At 44.7% G+C, this 17,967-nt stretch overlaps 1 protein-coding gene across 2 annotated transcripts in view; it reads right to left on the bottom strand.

The window, feature by feature from the left end:
* The window catches only part of OSBPL2 (oxysterol binding protein like 2), a 101,871-nt gene extending 92,022 nt beyond the window's left edge, over positions 1-9,849 (bottom strand). The window contains exon 1 of one of the 2 annotated variants that reach the window (XM_029070422.2): positions 9,624-9,849. The gene's annotated coding sequence lies outside the window, so the exon portion shown is untranslated. The remainder of the gene's footprint in view (positions 1-9,623) is intronic. The other variant, XM_039912831.1, reaches the window with a different exon arrangement.
* Between the last annotated feature and the right edge of the window lie 8,118 nt (positions 9,850-17,967).

Genomic DNA, 17,967 nt, shown 5'->3' with positions numbered 1-17,967 from the left:
GTATCTACCTCAGCTCTTAGAACAGTGCTCTGCACATAGTAAGCGCTTAACAAATACCAACATTATTATTATTATTAAATGTCTCAAGAAAAGGCCATTAATTCCATAGTGGCAGAGACAAGGTCAGATTGATTCTGGAAATTTGACCAGGAAACGTCTTCGTTCCCTGGCCTGAAGGCTTGTTAGCATGGTGAAGGTTTTATTTTCTCTTCTCTCCATTCTCCCGACTCCAAGGAACACACTAGTACTGGCCCACTTGGATATCCCTCATATCCTAGGGAGGTCTGCCTGGCACTGGGCAGAGAGAAGGGGCAAACTGCTCAGGAGTAGCCCCCTGAGGTCCCTTGGACAGCAAAGGCCAGATAAGGGAGCTGGTAGCTCAGTAACTCTGCAGGCTGTGGTTGTTTCCTCAGCCATTCATTCTAAGGTCCAGGTGGGGAGGTCCTTTGAGGTGCTAACCATAGTCTCCAAACCTGAGCTTGCAGATCAGAGCTATGCATCAAGAACTCCATTCTTGAACCAAGATTGGGGTTCCCTTCTTTTGTGGGTCATGCACCCTCCAGGGTCTGCGTGGGCAGAATTAGCATCCCTGAACTCCACAGCCAGCAGCCTGGGGCCCATGAGCCACCCTGGGGTAAGAAACCAAAGGGCAAAGCAAATGGAGGCTCAAGGTAGCAATCCTGCCAGACTTGCTTAACCAGATGGAGGATGAGCTGCACCAGTTCAGCAAGGCCTCTCTTTCCATCCACCCGCCGGCCTAACCACCTGAGTCTGTTCCCTGTTTCAACTATGTCCTTGGTGCAAGCAGCCTCCTTATCTCACTTTGAAGAATGGAGATTACTGGGGCCCCTGGGAGTGGGAAAAATAGACTCCCTGGAAGCAGGCACCTCCTTCTCCTCCTCCTATTCTTCCACCTCATTTTCCTCCTCCTCTTTCTCCTCCTCTTCCTCCTCCTCCTCCTCTAAGGTGATAGGGTATGAAACGTATGACTTTACGCCTTTGAGGCCTGGGGCCCAAACCCTCAGCTCTGTCTCTACCACATGCTCACCAATGTCATCTCACAAAAACAATCAATTAATAGTATTTATCGAGCGCTTCCTGAGTGCAAAGCGCTGTACTACCTTCTTGGAAGACTACAATACACTAGAGTTGATAAACACCACCCCTGCCCACAAAGAGTTACGGCCTAGAAGAAAGTAATGGACTCAGCTCCTTCCCACCTCCCCTGCAGGAGTTTGTACCCTGCATACTGGTGGACTAGAGGCATACTGATCTTCCTGAGGAATGGGAAGTGCAAAGCCCTGCGTATAACAATTCTATTGAATTTTCACTGCCTTTGTACACCTTGAAAGCTCCTCATTCAAGGCTCTCAAAAATGGGTAGGATGCCTGATGGCTAGGGCACCTTGCCAGGTGGATAATATTTCTCTCCTCCTCGGCGCTGCCTGCTGTAGTGATTCAGCAAACAATCCCTCACAAAATGAGGCTGCCAGAGCCCCAGGGTCATTCCAAGCCGACACCTAAATGATTCAAGGGACGCTCAATAGCAGCGGCCTTGTGGGTGAGGTGATGTTGCCGCTATCATTATTGGATTAGGTTGACCTGATCTTTGCTTCCCAGGGAAAATGGGGACCAAGTCCTTACAGGGCAGTAACTAGTTTTCCCTTTTAGAATTTGGGCCAAAACAGCTACCGAGAAAGAGACGAGTCACTTAAAACTTACTTCCAGATTGTCTAAATTCTGGAAATCTGGCAAAGCAATCAGAGTGAGAAAAAGAAAAAGGATCAGATTCCTGGGAATGGGAACCCTGGTGTGTGTACGAATCTCTAGTGACCTGGATAAGGGGAGCCTACCAGGCAAGAGAAGGCAGGGTCTAGCTGTCTCTGAGCAAGTCCATGAGGAAGCACCCCACCACCACCACAACCACCACCCATTTCCTCTTGTGACACAGTTCTGGCAGGAAGTGCCTGGGTGGTGGGTGACTGAGAAGACGACACAGCTCTCCCTGAAAATAAACAGTGAGCCAAATCGCCCCACCCCTAAATTATCCTCCCTTCAGTGGACCGGGGTTGCCATGAGACTCTAGGACAAGAGAAAATATTGAACAGATGAGCTAACTTGGGCCTCGACTGGCATAGTGAGGTGGCTCTAAAATCATCAGGATCGGTTGATCAATGGTATTTATTGAGAGTTTACTGTGTGCAGAGCACTGTACTAAGCACTTGGGAGGGTACAATACAAAACAGTTGGTAGATACTTTCCCAGCCAATGAAGCAGCAGGGTGGCTAGTGGAAAGAGTATGAGCCTGGGACTCAGAGTATCCAGATTCTAATCCTGCCTCCACCACTTGTCTGCTGTGACCTTGGGCAAGTACTTCTCTGTGACTCAGTTTCTTCATCTGTAAAGTGGGGATTAAGACTGTGAGCCCCATGTGGGACTGTGGGACGTGAACTATGTCCAACCTGATTAACTTATATCTACCCCAGTGCTTAGTACAGGGCCTGGCACATAGCGCTTAATGAATACCATAAAAAAAGAAGCTTATGTTTCAGAGGAAAATGGGAAGAGGCAACTCTGGGTGGAGGAGGTTGTAGAGAGCCAGCCTTTGAACTAGGGGTGTTGCCCTGGGGGGAGAAGGATTGATGGGGAAGGCTGCTCAGAGTTCCAGTAACTGCCACGAATAATCCCCAAAGAGATCCACAAAATCCAGTTTCAGATTGCTGACTGAGGGTTGAATGTTGAAGAGGTCGGAGTGAGCTCAGAAGGCAACATAGTAAATATGGACAGAAGTTTATGGTGATTTCTCTGTGCCTCAGCTTTTCTGTCTCGGCAAGCCCCAAATGAACTCCTAAACAGAGCTGAATCCATTTAAAGTCAACAAGGAGGAAGGTGCTTCTCTCCTCCTAGCAATCAGCTAAAAAAAACAGGTCTGAAAAGAAGTAACCTACAAGCCTCCCTACACAAGTGGTGCTCCTCTAATAGGATCTTGGGCCAGTAACTCCACCAGATGAGCTGGCCCACCCAGATCCCAATGGACCATAGCTCCCTTCCCTGGCTCTGTTCTTTCATTTTCCTTTCTAGCCATAAGAGTCACAAAGCAGTGAGGGCTCAATTCTTCCTAATCAGACTTCTTCATAATCAGACTTTTACAAAGGTTCTAAGGACTCTGGTAGAGTTGCTTTTCAGATTCCACATCTCCTTTATTCCTTTTGCATACTTATATTGATGAAGAGCTCTTTTTTGCTCCTTATATTAGTTATTTTAGCAAGGTTGTGCCTGACTCACCAAAATACGAGTCTAATATACTCCCATATCCTCTTTGTCTCCCTTCCCACTTGTCTCTCAAAAGAAGTTTTTCTGCCTGCTCTCAAAATCTATCCCCACCACTTTTACTCAAGGTTCCCTCTCTTCTCACCTCTTAAAAACTCTAATTCCCATCCTCGTTCTTTCCTTTTCAGTCATCTTCAATCTATCACTCTGTTGGTTCCTTCCCCACTGCTTTCGATTGTGTTCATGTCTTCTCTGAATCCTGCTGCTCCCTCCATCTTAAATAAGTTAAATATATCCTCTGCCTTCACTTCCTTTCCACCAACTATCTTCTTGGTTCACCTCAGTCAGGTCACCCATGACCTCCTCATAATCTAGTCCAAGGAATTCCCTCCCCCTTTATATACAACAGACCACCACTCTCCCCACTTTCAAAGCCTTACTAAAATCACACCTCTTCCGAGAAGCCTTCTTTGATTAAGCCCTCATTTCCCCCACTTCCTCTCCCTTCCACATTGCCTGTGCACTTGGATATGTCCTCTTTGAGCACTTTGACATTCACCCCACCCTCAGTCCTATAACACTTATGTATATCTACATAGTTTATATTACTGTCTGTCTCCCCCTTTAGATTGTAAGCCCTTATTTTTCAAAGAGAGCTTTGAAAGTTACCATCAGTGTGATTACCACAAACACTTGCCTCCTGAGCTGCTGTCCATCTGCTGGGACTAATGTTCTGAATTTTTCAAAGTTTTCTCCAGTTCCTCACCAATCCGAATACAAATTCACTGTATTACAGTGCAAGAGATCAGCCCCTCAAATATATAACTCTGATGTGTGCTGACCTTAAAAATAAACATTATTAAATTAATGAGAATCCACAGACAGTGTATTCCTTTGCAGAGTAAAAGATTTCTCAGCCTTTCCCAGTTCACTCTCATGAAGCTCATCTTCACCTCTTTTCCATATAATCTCTTAAAAGACTTCAGGGGTCACAGGGACTGTACCCAACCTGATTATCTTGCATTTACCCCAGCGCTGGACACATAGTAAGTGCTTAATAAATACTATAAGGAATTAATTAACTGCTACATGCTAAGCTGTTTTGTCTACTGTTGTTGTATCCCAAAAGCCCAATTTTATGCAATATTGTTGGAGCCTGTGTTTCAGTGCATATAAAAGATACTTGTTCTGGACACACTGCTGATACCTCGTTGGTCCTTCATATATCAAATGTACGGCTATCACACATATACTGTCTAGTCAAGATACATCAGGATAAGCGTTGCTCTGATGCTAAAAGACTGACTGGCTTCTAGGACCTTCTTGTTAATTAACCTGTCATGTCATTTGGTGGCTACCACGGGTCAGTCACCGTAAGGTAACTATGACTTCTAGATGGCACCAATGAAGCTGGACGAGACAAACAGGATGGTATGTTTTCAAAAATGAAACTCACCAGGGAAGCAATTCCCCAGTTAGGTCTGACACACACTAAACCTCCCAGGAAATTAAAATCCTGCTACCACAAGTCCTGGCTGTGCTATATCCAATGGGACTGGCTTCTTTGAGAGTTTGCTCGTCTTGGCCCACACTGTTTTTTTAATAAGGTATTTGTTAAGCACTTACTATGTGCCAGCCACTAAGCACTGGGGTAGATGCAAGTTAATCAGGTTAGAAGCAGTCCATGTCCCACATGGAGATCACTGATTTTACTGATCTTCATTTTACAGATGAGATAACTGAAACTCAGAGAGGTTGTGACCTTCCCGAGGTTACACAGCAGACAAGTGGAGGAGCTGGGATTAGAACCCAGGTCCTTCTGGCTCCCAGGTCTGAGCTTTATCCACTTGGCCACGCTGCTTCTCAATGTAGTTTTCAATGAAATCAGAAAAATAGAGAAGGAGCCAAGGGGTGGGAGGGAGAGAAGTATATAAGCTGATGGACTTTTACGACCTTTCTGGATAGAGTTCTTTAGACCAGACTGCATCTGAGCATGAGAAATGAAAAGAAAAATCTCTGCATCTCAGTCCCTGCATCATTCACTCAGGAGGCGTCTGTGAAAATCAAACAACCCATCAAGTATTTAGTGACTTTCTCTCTGGGTTTAGCACTGTTCTAAGCACCAGAAGAAGAAAAGAACAAAAGAGACAAGCTGACAATGACACCAAGCTCCGATTACTTGTTATTAGGCAATGTTCTGAGTAGCTGATTGAACAGAGACATAAGGGACATGAATAAAGAAGTGGGATTCAGAAACACAACTGACTTTCCTTGTGAAGAGTTGGCATCCCTGGTATCCTGGGTTTTCCAGCACAGAGAGGTTCTGGGAGATAACATGGCCAAGCTCGACAGTCCAAGCTTTCTCCTGAATCAGCTATCCAACTGAAGGGGCTCCAAGGCCTGCTTCTAACCCAGAAGAGATTCTTATCAATCCAGAATGCCTTAGGGTCACTCCAACTTGGAATCAGAGGGATGGGCAAGATAAATTGTATTGGGTAACCAGATTTTTTGCTTTGCAGAAAATCTCTAAGAGACACATATTGCTTGACAGTAGCACAAACAATCATCTCCTTCTCTTTCCGTCTCTCTCTCCATCCCCTTGAACCAGGCCCATAGCTGTCTTCCCTAGCAGCCTCACTGCAGAGAGTCAACAGGTTGAGCAGGTCAAAGACTCAGGTATTCTTCTGTAGATCAAAGAGAGCCCACTCTCTTCACTTAACAAAAATACTGCTTCACTCAATACCTCTCCCCCGCACATACACACACATTTTGGCTGTAATAGGCCACTCGCTATGTGGAGGTAGGGCTCAAGAGAAAGCAATCAAATGATATGGGAAAAAATAACCTCAACCAACAGAAAATACTGAAGCCTGGCAGGGCCAGGATGAGTCATTTGGGAAAGAAAGAAAAGGTGGCAGGAGGGGAACCTGGTCCCTTCTTCTTCCTCCAAGAGTCTCTTCTCAGAAACATGCCCCCAAATCCCTTCTATCCCCTTACTCCTGAAATCCTCCCAAGTCCCACCTGGTACCCTCCCACTCTGGTCACCTTAGGAACCCTGTATTCCTTGAACACTCTACCTCCCATAAAGTGAAGTGGAGGTAGGTTCCCATTGTTTGTAGTCTGTACAACTTGCCTCTCTCTTTTGTACTTTTTGTTTACTTTAGGCCTGGGCACTGTGTCACTCCTAGCCATAACCACCGCCACAGTCCTCGTTAATTATAAACTCTTCTAGGATGAGGGCCAATACTCGCTCACTATTTCTTTCTCCCCGGAATGCCTTCTATGCTGCTGTAGGGAACTGAAGGCATCTGAGTGGGAGCTCCCAAGGGCTGATTCTTTCCTGGATAGCCGGCCCTAGGAGTCAGAAGCCCAGAGGAGCATCCGTACTGAGAAACTGTTGGGAGGAATCAGGGCTGGAGACTGAGGGGACAGAGGTGAGAGAATGACTGTCTCTGCCTCCCAACGCCCAAACACCTCCACCCGGTTTCTCCGTTTAAACTCTTCTAGCTTTGATAATTTGGTTCATCTTGGGACAGAACACTTTATTCCACAGTACTTTTCCCCTACCCTCGTTTCTTCTTTTCCCTTCCCCTTCTCCATTCGTTGCCGCCAAGCATGTCTACCAACTCCACTGTACTTGTCCAAGCACTTGGCCCAGTGCTCTGCACATAGTAAGCACTCAATAAATACCATCAACTGCTCGATTCGATTGATGGAGGGTAGCCATGACTCTGCTATCCAATACCGCCCCCTCCTGACAAGCGAGATTATATAATAGCAGGACCTACACCTGGCAGCACATGGGGAGCCCCTAGGACTAGAGAAAAAACCACCGCGAACCCTGCAAGCCAGGTTTCTACACTCCCTTCTCGAACCTTTTCTCAGTTCTCTGTGACCTGGTTTGGCCCTGTTTGAAAGCTTGCCTTTTGCCATGGTCTCTCGCGCGAAAGGCACTCAATATTTCAGATTTTGCTGAATTCATCCCACATCAAAGAGAAATTGGAATCATCAAAGATCACCACCCTAAACTGGAACTAACAGCAAAGAAAATACTTTATCAAGGCAAGGACTCCCTCCAGAATAATGATCTGCATTCCCTTTAGTTCAGTAGATCTAATGCCTGACACAAAACTGCAAGGGATTGAGTTAGGAAGCCACCCCAGGACAATCTCTTGGCCTTGATCGAATTCCAAATTAGATTGAAAAAAGGGGAGTCGTGGCGCGGGGGGGGGGGGTGGAGGGAGGGGGCTGAGGGGTGGGCAGAAGAAGCAAGGGGAAAAAACCAGGGCCAGACTGTGACAAGGTAAATTTTCTCCTGAAATAATCCCACTAAAGAGGTGCTAAGAAAGCATATTTTGGGGGATGTAATTTGACCAGTTAATACAAAATCATTTTCATCAAGAGTACATCATTTCCTTCTCATGAATCAAGTTTGTTTTTTGCCTTTGTTTGGTAAACTGGTGGATGAAATAAATACCCCTCAAGGTTTTAAGATCTCTGTCAGCCTTAAGAAATAAGGACAGAACAACACGACCACTGCCACTTCTGAGTCACAGCAATGATCCATCCAGCATAGTATTCACTGGAGGAAACAGGAAGCTTGGAGACACACTCTGATGGTTGCCTCCCTTGACAGGGATTCGTCATTTTACAACTCTGTCTCCCCAACTGCAGACTGTAAGCTCATTGTGGGCGGGGAATGTCACTGTTTACTGTTGTACTGTACTTTCCCAAATGCTTAGTACAGTGCTTGGTACACAGTAAGTGCTCAATAAATGTGATTGAATGAACAACAATTCCCATTTTACAGATGAGGAACTGATATCAACTTTCTTGTATTTTATCTATAATGAATTTGAGGTTATGGGGGCAAGGAGATTGTATGCAGTGAAATCCCCAAAGCCAGTCTTGTAAACAAGGACTAGTAAGTACCTTGTCTCCCTTTCCCACCGGAGAGAAACACAGGGAATTCCTTTCTTGGCTAACCATCAGGCATGAACCATTCTTCACCAAGGACAAGAGCACAAAAGAGCTTTTGGTAAAACTGAATCCAGGTCAGTTGGAGCTTTTAAGAGTGAGCCAAAGTGGATTTTTTTGGGCCAGAATGATTGGGATTGGCTGCCTTCCCAACCCCCAATCCTGGCTAATGCCAGCCCTCCACTTCTCTCCAAGCCATGTAGCTCCAGTTAACTCTCCCCACTGGAATCACTGTTGCTCGAGTGCTTGAACAGCAAAGTGAGGAAGAAGCCATGAATGAAAATGTCAAATCAAAATCCTCTTTCTGTTCCTTAAAACATCGCCTACCTCAGCTAGGTGTTGTGACTACGCCAGGTACCACCTCCACATTATATAAAATAAGATACTAAACAACTCCCAAGAATAACCAGAGATAGCTTCTTCTGCCTTTATTTCTCCGTGGGTTTGACTCGAATGGCAGAGCCAACTAGACGAGAGTCACACTTTGATATAGGACAAGATCCGGGTGGGTTAATATAGATAATAATAATAATAATAATGTTGGTATTTGTTAAGCGCTTACTATGTGCCGAGCAGATAATAATATGCTTAATTGGTTCAGGAAGTCATATTCATTTTTTATGAGGCTTCAATGCTCTGGTGCCTCTGTGGACTAAGAAAGCAGCAGGAGGATGGGGAACTGACATTTGCAGGATTTAACCCAGAGGAATGATACTTTTTTTTTTTAATCTGGACAGGGTTAGGATGCAGTCTGCCGCCATGTAAACTCATCAGCTTGAATAATTTGCTGAAATGTCCTTGTTTTTATCCCTCATTTTATGACAACAGCCTTTTGTAGTTGGGGAATTTGAAACCTGAAACTGGACAAACTGAGGATGCATAGGGAGGCTGGGACATTGGTGGAAAAGAGAAGGAGGAGAATGTAAATCCTTTGTGGGACAAGGACTGTGTTTGAGTTAATTACTTTGTATCCTTCCCAACGCTCAGGCCAGTGCTTTGGCACCTATTAAGTGCTTAATAAATAAACCATCATTATTAGTGCAGGGAAATATCCTGACTTTGCCATCAATCGATCCACCGTTTTTATTTATTGTCATTCAGTCTCAGTCAATCACATTAATTGAGGGTTCACTGTGTGCAGAGCACTTAATATTCAAACAGTTTAGCCACAATTGGGAGATTTCCCCTAGCAATGCAGTCTATTTCTACTTTTGAACCTTCCTGCCAATCTGAAACATCCCAGAGGCCATGGGCCATGGTGAAAAATACTTCCTGTGGATGAGGGGCAGCACGCAAGATCTGGGAAAACAATACATGAGGGTAATACAGGGATTGCATTCTTGCAGAAACCCATATGAAGGTAAATTTAGTACTCACCTTGGGTCAGATGCCACGTACAAGCGCACAGTTTCTTCCAAGACCGCATCACGGTGTACCCGCTCAAACATATGCCGTGGGAAGGGCGTTCCCAGATTCTGCCATCGGGGTCTATCCAAAATGAGTAGTGAACGCAGGTGTGTTGTCAGAACTGAGCATTCTCTTCTTGTCCCTGCTCTCCCGCTTGCACCTTTTCAAAGAGAGTCTTGTGGCGTATTGGTGGCATATTTTAAAATCTGGAATAACATGAGTGGCCCATTTATTTTAAAAAATTTTTTTGCTTTGAAACTAATAATAATAATAATGACTGTGGTACTTGTTAAGCACTTACTATGTGCCAAGCACTGTTCTAAGCACTGGGATAGATCCAAGTTAATCAGGTTGGGCACAGTCCCTAGCCCACATGGGGCCCATATTCTTAATCCCCATTATACAGATGAGGGAACTAAGGCCGAGAGGAAGTGAAGTGACTTGCCCAAGGTCACACAGCAGAAGGCGGAATTAGAATTCAGCTCCTTCTGACTCTAAGGCCGGGGCTCTATCCACTAAGCCATGCCGTTTTTCAAGGAGCCTCAAGGAGTGTGAATTTTTAAACATCAGGACCATTTATTTTAGAGGATAAGTTCTTATCTCTAACCAGGAAAAGAACTGCGGGAGGAGAGTGAGATATGGAGCCCCATGCGGGCCAGGGACTGTGTCTGACTGGATTAACCTGTGTCTTTCCCAGCACTTAGAACAGTGCTTGACACATAGAAAGCACTTATCAAACAACATAGTTAATTAATATGGATTCCTTTTCTACACTTAGCCACATTTTTTGCCAAGATGCTGTTCCTTTGAGTGCTTTCTAAAAGTTTTGAAGATTTTCACCTGCAGAACCACAAAACTGTCTCCATCTAAACTCACTTCCTTGCTCTTTCCCACCCAACCTCTCTGCTGCCCTACCCCTAAGGTCTAGAAAGGTAACCTCCAGGGAGCGAAAGAAAGTTCATTATTCCAGGTTCATTCCCATCGTAGCATCTCCCTTGGGCTGCACTGGGGAGGGTTAGGGGTGACTAGAATACGAATCAGTGCTTCCTTTTACAAAGCAATCAATCCATCAGTCGTGGTTACTGAGCACTTATTGGGCACTAAGCACTTGGGAGACTACAGAGTCATAGAGTTGGTAGGCATGAACCTTGCCCTCAAGGATCAGCACTCCCAGACACAAACTACAGCTGGTATCAGTCAAATCAGCATATTGAAGGAACAAATCACTCCCAAAGATACACAAAGACTCTTTTTGAAGGGCCTTTGCTGGAGGGCGGAGTCATACTGCCACTAAAAACTCTGTCTCCAGTGGTGACAGCGGGATGCTTGTAGATCCGATGATTTAGCTCCCCTCCTGAACCTCAATCCTAACGTTTAGAGATGGACAGCTAACAACTCTAATTTTCCCCTTTCCATCCCTCTAGTTACCTATAATAGACCTCTCCTCCATTCATCAATCAGTCAATCAAGCATTTGCAATGTGCAGGGCACTGTACTGAGTGCTCGGGAGAGTACAATAGAGTGGGCTGAAATGTTCCCTGCCAACACTGAGCTTAGTCTAGAGGGAGAGGCAGACATTAATTTAACATACAATTTAAAGAGATGTACATATCTTTAACCAAATTTAACCAAATCCCTCTTGAGTCTGCTGATAATTTCAGCCTGCACAACTTTCTGTGGCAGTGAATTCTAAATGACTACTCCCTGCTGGGTGAAGAAGCATTTCTTTTCATTATTTTGAATCTAACACCTTCAAACATCATTCAAACATGAGGGGATGCCCCCCCTCCCCCCCTTCCTGGTATTGTGGGATTGAGTGAACAATGACAATTCCCCATTCACACCCTTCATGTTTTTGGAGGCCCCTTTAGGTCTTTATCTTTCCAGCATGAAAGTGTTTGTTTTGAAGTTTTTATACTCCTGGGTTATTTAAGTTCCACTTTCTCTCTGACATACTATCTGCTGGGTTCTCATCATATCATGCAAACCTGAGACAAGTAGAAAAAAGGCGACGTGCTGTGGTTGTTACAGTCTGAAGATATGTTCTTTAATTCAGCACCCAAATTTGGGTCCAGAATGACCAAGGCTTTATTCTTGACCTTCGAGGGTTACTGGTGAAATCTGCCTTCCCTTAAATCTAATCATTTGTGTTTATCAAGTTTTTAGAAATAAAATCCCTCTGAAATAAAGATTGCTCTTTAATTTAAAAGCAGACCTCCTCTCTCATTCCAAATCCCAATTCCTTTGGATTCATGAATAAAATGGCAAATTAGGGTCAAGGTACAGCTAACTTCCCCTTTTCACTAATGAACATATTATTTTATTACTACTGCATGAACATAGAGGTAGCTTTCCGTGAGCAAGAACATCCCACTGATGCCCGACCACTCACTCACACAATTAGAAATGCATTATGTTGCAGTAAAGGTATTATTGATGCACTGTTTAAAAATGAAATGCAAAATTCTTCTGTTCAGCTTAGTTTAGCTTCAGTTCAGAAGAGTTGCATGTACTACATGGCCAGATGCACAGATAGTAAGAGTAAATGGTTCACCTTCAGGTAAGATGAAAGACTGAGTTTTAGACCACTAAATGAAAGCTGGAAGAGTCTATGGGTTTGTGCTGCAAACCAACTTCTAATTTCACAGACAGGATCAATAAGCATTTATGAAGCTTTTGCAAAAAATCAGGGCAAATTACGTTAGACATTAGCAAAGATGGGTGGGTCTACATTGAAAGTGTAGGTTGCACTTTGAGCAAATTGTACATATCTTTACACATGTTTATCTGCACAGCATGTTTGTACATATCTTTAAATCATATATTATAAATTATTGATTATATTGTCTGGCTCCCCCCTAAACTGTAAGCTCACTGTGGGAAGGGGACGTGTCTGCTAACTCTGTTGCACTGTATTCTCCCAAGTGCTCTGCACATAGTAAGTGCTCAATAAATACCTTTGATTGACTGATCTGCATAGGTGGGTGGGTCTACATTGAAAGCAGAGTGCTTTCAAGACCCAGTGTTCCTAAGGGACTGAGTTATCCAAATGAAAGGAAGTGGGTCAGTGCATCAGCCAATCCTGAGGTAGAAGTGAATGTTAAGAAATCCAACCTCCGTCATGAAAGTACATTGCTTCCTGATGACTTATCGAAGAGTAAAATGGAATGAATCCAACAGTTTACACAGTTTGGTTCTGTTCTTATTCAGATTGTCAGAGCCACTCTCCTGATTTCTCCATTGCAACAAAGATCCCCTGTAACCACTTCTACTTCAACATTTTGCCACGTGTACACCTGGAAGAAATGCCATGTCCCTAAAACTGGCAACTCCATTATGTTCCACATCCCCCTTCATGTTGGCTCTGGCTGAGCCCATAATTTCAGCTCACTTTTGCCACTGCTTGTGGAGCAATTGTTTTTGGACATAATAATAATAATAATGTTGGTATTTGTTAAGCGCTTACTATGTGCCGAGCACTGTTCTAAGCGCTGGGGTAGACATAGGGGAATCAGGTTGTCCCACGTGGGGCTCACAGTCTTCATCCCCATTTTACAGATGAGGGAACTGAGGCACAGAGAAGTTAAGTGACTTGCCCACGGTCACACAGCCGACAAGTGGACATGGCGATGCCAGAATTCACCTTTTTAATTCCAAGTCTGGACGGGTTGGGACTTATTCTGCTCGCATATGCTGCCCCAGAAAACATTAGTATGCAGCTGGGAGCTGGCTTAGATTGTCACAAAATAGCTTCCTTTCCTTCAACTATATGAACTCAAGCAAAGATGGCAGGCAAAGTAACATCATCTATGGAAGAGAAAACACAGTAGGGCAGGATTTGTGATAATGGCAAGGACTTCAGGAAACGTCAGTCAAGTTTTAACCCTTCTCCTGGTGATAATGAATGCAACATTTGCTCTCTTGGAACTAAATGGTCCTTCAAAGTTTGCTTTTGCCTTCTCCCTTACAGGCCATTAGTTGATGGAGGGAAGGAAAAGGCTGGAATTCTTGCTCACCTGAGGAAGATGAGGAACTAAATTGGGATAACGACAATGTTCACTCGGCATTTTGTCCAAGGAAAAGAAAAGCATTTCTGCTACTTGTAGAGACACTGAAGATGGGACTCAGATTTTGTAGCATGTTTGCCTGCAGTGTCAATAAACCTTATAAAGGAGCTGAAGTAACTGATCCAAATAACTGATCCAAAACCCACAAACAGAATGCTGATCTGTTGTCTATGCTGTTAATCAACCACACAAATTGCACGATAGTTCTCGTCCTTCTTTGTTTGTTTCAAACCAGGAAGAAGCCGAGGCACAGAGAAGTTCAGCGACTATCAAAGCCAAACAGAAAATTCACAGGACTATCATTATTAGCAGTAATAGTGGTAGTACTAATCATAGTAAAAGAATTTATTAAGTGGCTGCAGTGGGCAAAACACTGTTCTAAGTGCTGGAAAAAAATAAACAGGAATGAATCAGGCACAGTCCCTGCCCCCCACATCTAAGAATAAATGATTGGTCTCAGACACATAATCCAAGATGAAACTATAAAAATAATATTAAGGGTAAGACAATGATAAATACAATACGAGTGATAGAGAACCACGACTAATAAAGTAGAGTTTCCTGCTCTTTGCAGCTCAAAGTTCAACAGTCCCAGGGGTCACAGTGGCAGCCAAAGCCACAAGTTTTCTAATTTTCTAGAAGTTGAGAAGGTTCATGCAGCTGATATCCATCTCTTTACTCTTCCTGGGCTGGTGCAAGAGCTGATAGGAAGTCCTGAAGATGTGGGGCCTGGGCAGCTTCTCTCTCAGACGGCAGGCTCGGTTGGTGGCCCGGTATTTTGCACAAATAGGAGAGGAAGAGGAGGAGGAGGAAGGAGCTTTCAGCCCTGTGAGGTTGATGAACCTCTGCTTGAAGCAAGAACTCAGACACTGAGTGACTATGGAGTGGCATGGGAGCAGCTTTCAGCGGACACTTGGGCTGAGCCCACCAATGTTATTTCACACCAATGACTCCCTTGTGGGGACCACCTGCTTAACTCTGTCTCCCCGATCTTCTTGTATTAGAGCGAGTCTCGGCTCACTGAACCCCTTCACCACTCAGAAGTCTACAAGGCGACCTAATAACTGTTTCGTGGACCGTTTTCTATGTAGAGAACGCGTTAGTTATTCTCCAGGTCCGCCGAGGATTGAAGAGGAAGTGAAATTTAATTAAACCTTTAAAGAAATTGGTTGAACATCAAGAATAACCACTTGCTTATCAGGGGAATAAAACACTGGAATAGGCTATGAAGCAAGGATGTAGAGCCCCCATTCCAGTAGATCGATTCAGAAAAGAATAAATGATCATCTGTTCCGAAGGCAGAGGACTCTCCTCTCAAGTCCCATCCAGCTCTCTGAATCCGTAGTTCAATTTAGACTAATCTTTCTGATGAGCTTGGGCTCTCTCCAAGGGGTTGGTGTGTGAAAGTCTTTGGAAAAAAAATCACTTCATGTGACACACACTGATACCTGATCTTTTTAACTAGACATGGGGCAGTTAATTTCCTCTGCACTGAGCCATCTTTTTTTTCCACTCCATTCCAGCTGTTGGCCATTTGCTGGGTGATGGGTCAAAGGGAAACAAATCCGAAGTCTATAGAAAAGTTTATAACTGGCAGCAAATGCAGTTGATGGCTCACTCCAGGGGGAAGGACTTGGGGCAGCCGACAGTTGCCAGATGGAACGGTCACTCCCCCTTATCAGCTTCCCTTTAGCTCGACCAGAGGAGAGATGATGTGAGAACATCTTGCTAATGAAAGGAAAAGGGGCCTTTGGGTCATATGTTTTTTCTCTACTTGTGCTCACTCTGAACAGCTGCTTTCTTCCACTGCCTTTTTATTGTTTTCAGCTGATTTGAAGCAGGTGTTCTGGGCTAGGAGAGCTTCGCTCTCTCTTTCCCATTTACTGCCTTTCATGGGAAAAGCAGAACTATGAGGGGGCAGAGGGGACTACCCAGAGTAAAGCTATTCAAAAACAGTCTTGTCTTCCTCTGAACCTGAGCTCCTTTCAAGAAGCATTATGCTGCCTAGAGGTTAAGAAAGCAGTTCTGGAAATGGGCTTTGCCTACCACTCAAATGATTCACTCATTCATTCAATTGTAATTATTGAACATATACTATGTGCAGAGCACTGTACTAAGCGGTGAACCACTTTGACTTCAATTATTCAGATATTTCAAGTACAAGTGGTGGGTTGTTTTTTTTCCTCTCTGAAGTACCGGGATAAGTCAAGCCAACATGTATTTTAGACCTCAATTCTCCAGACCTATCCTTAGTCTATTTTTTTTCCTTTGAGGGATTTGAAACTATCTTTACCACTGCAGAAAGAAAAGGCTGGAAAGGTGGGGCTGATTGCATCATCATTGATCTTCTCTGGACACACACAAAATGGTGCTGAAGGAACAGTCTCCACCACTTAAAGGGTTGGATCTGAAAGTCCGGCATGTGAGCAAGGTGAATAAGAAGATGCATGAGAAGCAGTGTGGCTTAGTGGAAAGAGCATGGGCTAAGCAGTCAGAGAAACTGGGTTCTAATCCCAGCTCCGCCACTTGTCTGCTGGGTGACTTTGGGCAAGTCATTTAACTGCTCTGTGCCTCAGCACCTTCATCTGGAAAATGGGGATTCAATACCTGTTCTCCCTCCCACTTGGACGGCGAGCTCCGTGTGGGACCTGATTATCTTGTATCTATCAAAGGGCTTAGTACAGTGCTTGCCACATAGTAAATGCTTAACAAATACCACTATTATTATTATCATTATCATTAAAAAGTTTCCCCACCATGACTCACCAGGACAAAGGTAGGACACTAAAACATGAGTGGCTCTAGGTTTCCTTTAGACTGCTGTTGGAGAGGTGGCTTTCAAGCTGATTTTAATTAAGCACTACCACCAAGGTTTCCTTTGTTGTTCCTCAGCCATTCCCATCTATGTTCCCCAAGAGAAGAAACAAAAGGAGAATCCGATGGGTAAGATTTCCTAGAGACATTAGAGATTTGCAGTGGCTTAATATGTCTGTCACTTCGGCCCAAAGTTTCTCACCAAGTACAGTGGTCTGATACTGTATGCTCAAGAGATGCAGCTATAGGGTCTGCCTGACACCTCTGGCCGCTTCTCTGGAGCTGGGGGTGGTGAGGAAGATTGTTCCATGGGGCGCATGCTTGGGAAGAAAGCACAGGACTTTTAAGCAAACTCATGATACTCACTTTGGGAAGTTGAGGGAGTAAGAGGGTGTGGTGAGCACGAGTGACTCCATCTTGTATTATTGGACCCCTGGGAGCAACAAGGCCGAAGGAGGAATTGGAGGAGAAACTGTATTATCTTTTTGAAGAGTTCTGAGGACCTGAATTGTTGGAGGGACACTGAATTGCCTTGCAGAGGCCTTGAGGAGGGCCTAAATTGTTCTGCTGGGCAGGAAAAAGACTTCTGGATGGGGCTATGCCTGCAGGGGATAAGCACAGGGAAGGGGTCACCATCCCCCCTTGGCTTACCAGATAACGAGCAGAAGACAACAGGCAATCCTGAGCAGTCTCTTGCTGCAATTTCCCTCCTCCCCCCCAACAAAGGATAAAAGGGGGAAAAAACTGGCCAGCTTTGCCTGGTGTGCAACTACCTAAGCCATACAGTAAGACACCTACTGCAGCGGCGGCCAAAAATAGCAACTAAGACTTGAACCAGGATAATATGAGCTGCGGGAGGTCAGACTCCTTGAACCTCCTCCAAGTGAGATCATCTTCACAAAGACTTGGAGAGAATCAGTTGGATTGATAACTATAGGTGTTGGGGGGGTGGGGGAGGTGCGTGTATGTGCCAAACCCCCGTTTTCCGCTGGAACAGTGGTGTTTGGTTTCACTTTTGGAACATGTCATTTGAGGGTCTGAAATTAAAAACAGAGTCAAATCCCTGGTGAAGGGCTCGGAGGTAGAACGCCTGATATTAAGGGAGAGCAATCCCTAGAGCAGGGCTCACGACCGAGGGGCCATTGAAAATGAGTAGCTATTGCAATTCAGACCTGTCCTCAACTAGCACTCTTTGCTTCTCGCAAGCAGGTTTTACTTCGTTCTCAACTCCCGCTCTTCCAAACCCTCACTCACACTGTTCCCCCAGCCTGGAACTCCCTCCCTGCTTCAAATCCACTTGACTGGCGTTCTCCCCATCTTCAAAGCCTCCTAGAATAGTGTGTGAACAATGTGGAAAGAGCATGGGCCTGGGAGTCAGAGGACCTAGGTTCTAATCCTAGCTCTGCTGTGTGACTTGGGCAAGTCACTTAACT

The sequence above is a fragment of the Ornithorhynchus anatinus genome, chromosome 8 (genome assembly GCF_004115215.2).
Source record: "Ornithorhynchus anatinus isolate Pmale09 chromosome 8, mOrnAna1.pri.v4, whole genome shotgun sequence".
Classification (NCBI taxonomy): domain Eukaryota; kingdom Metazoa; phylum Chordata; class Mammalia; order Monotremata; family Ornithorhynchidae; genus Ornithorhynchus; species Ornithorhynchus anatinus.
The sequence above is the reverse complement of the archived record's forward strand: the minus strand, read 5'-3'. Positions and strand labels throughout refer to the sequence as shown.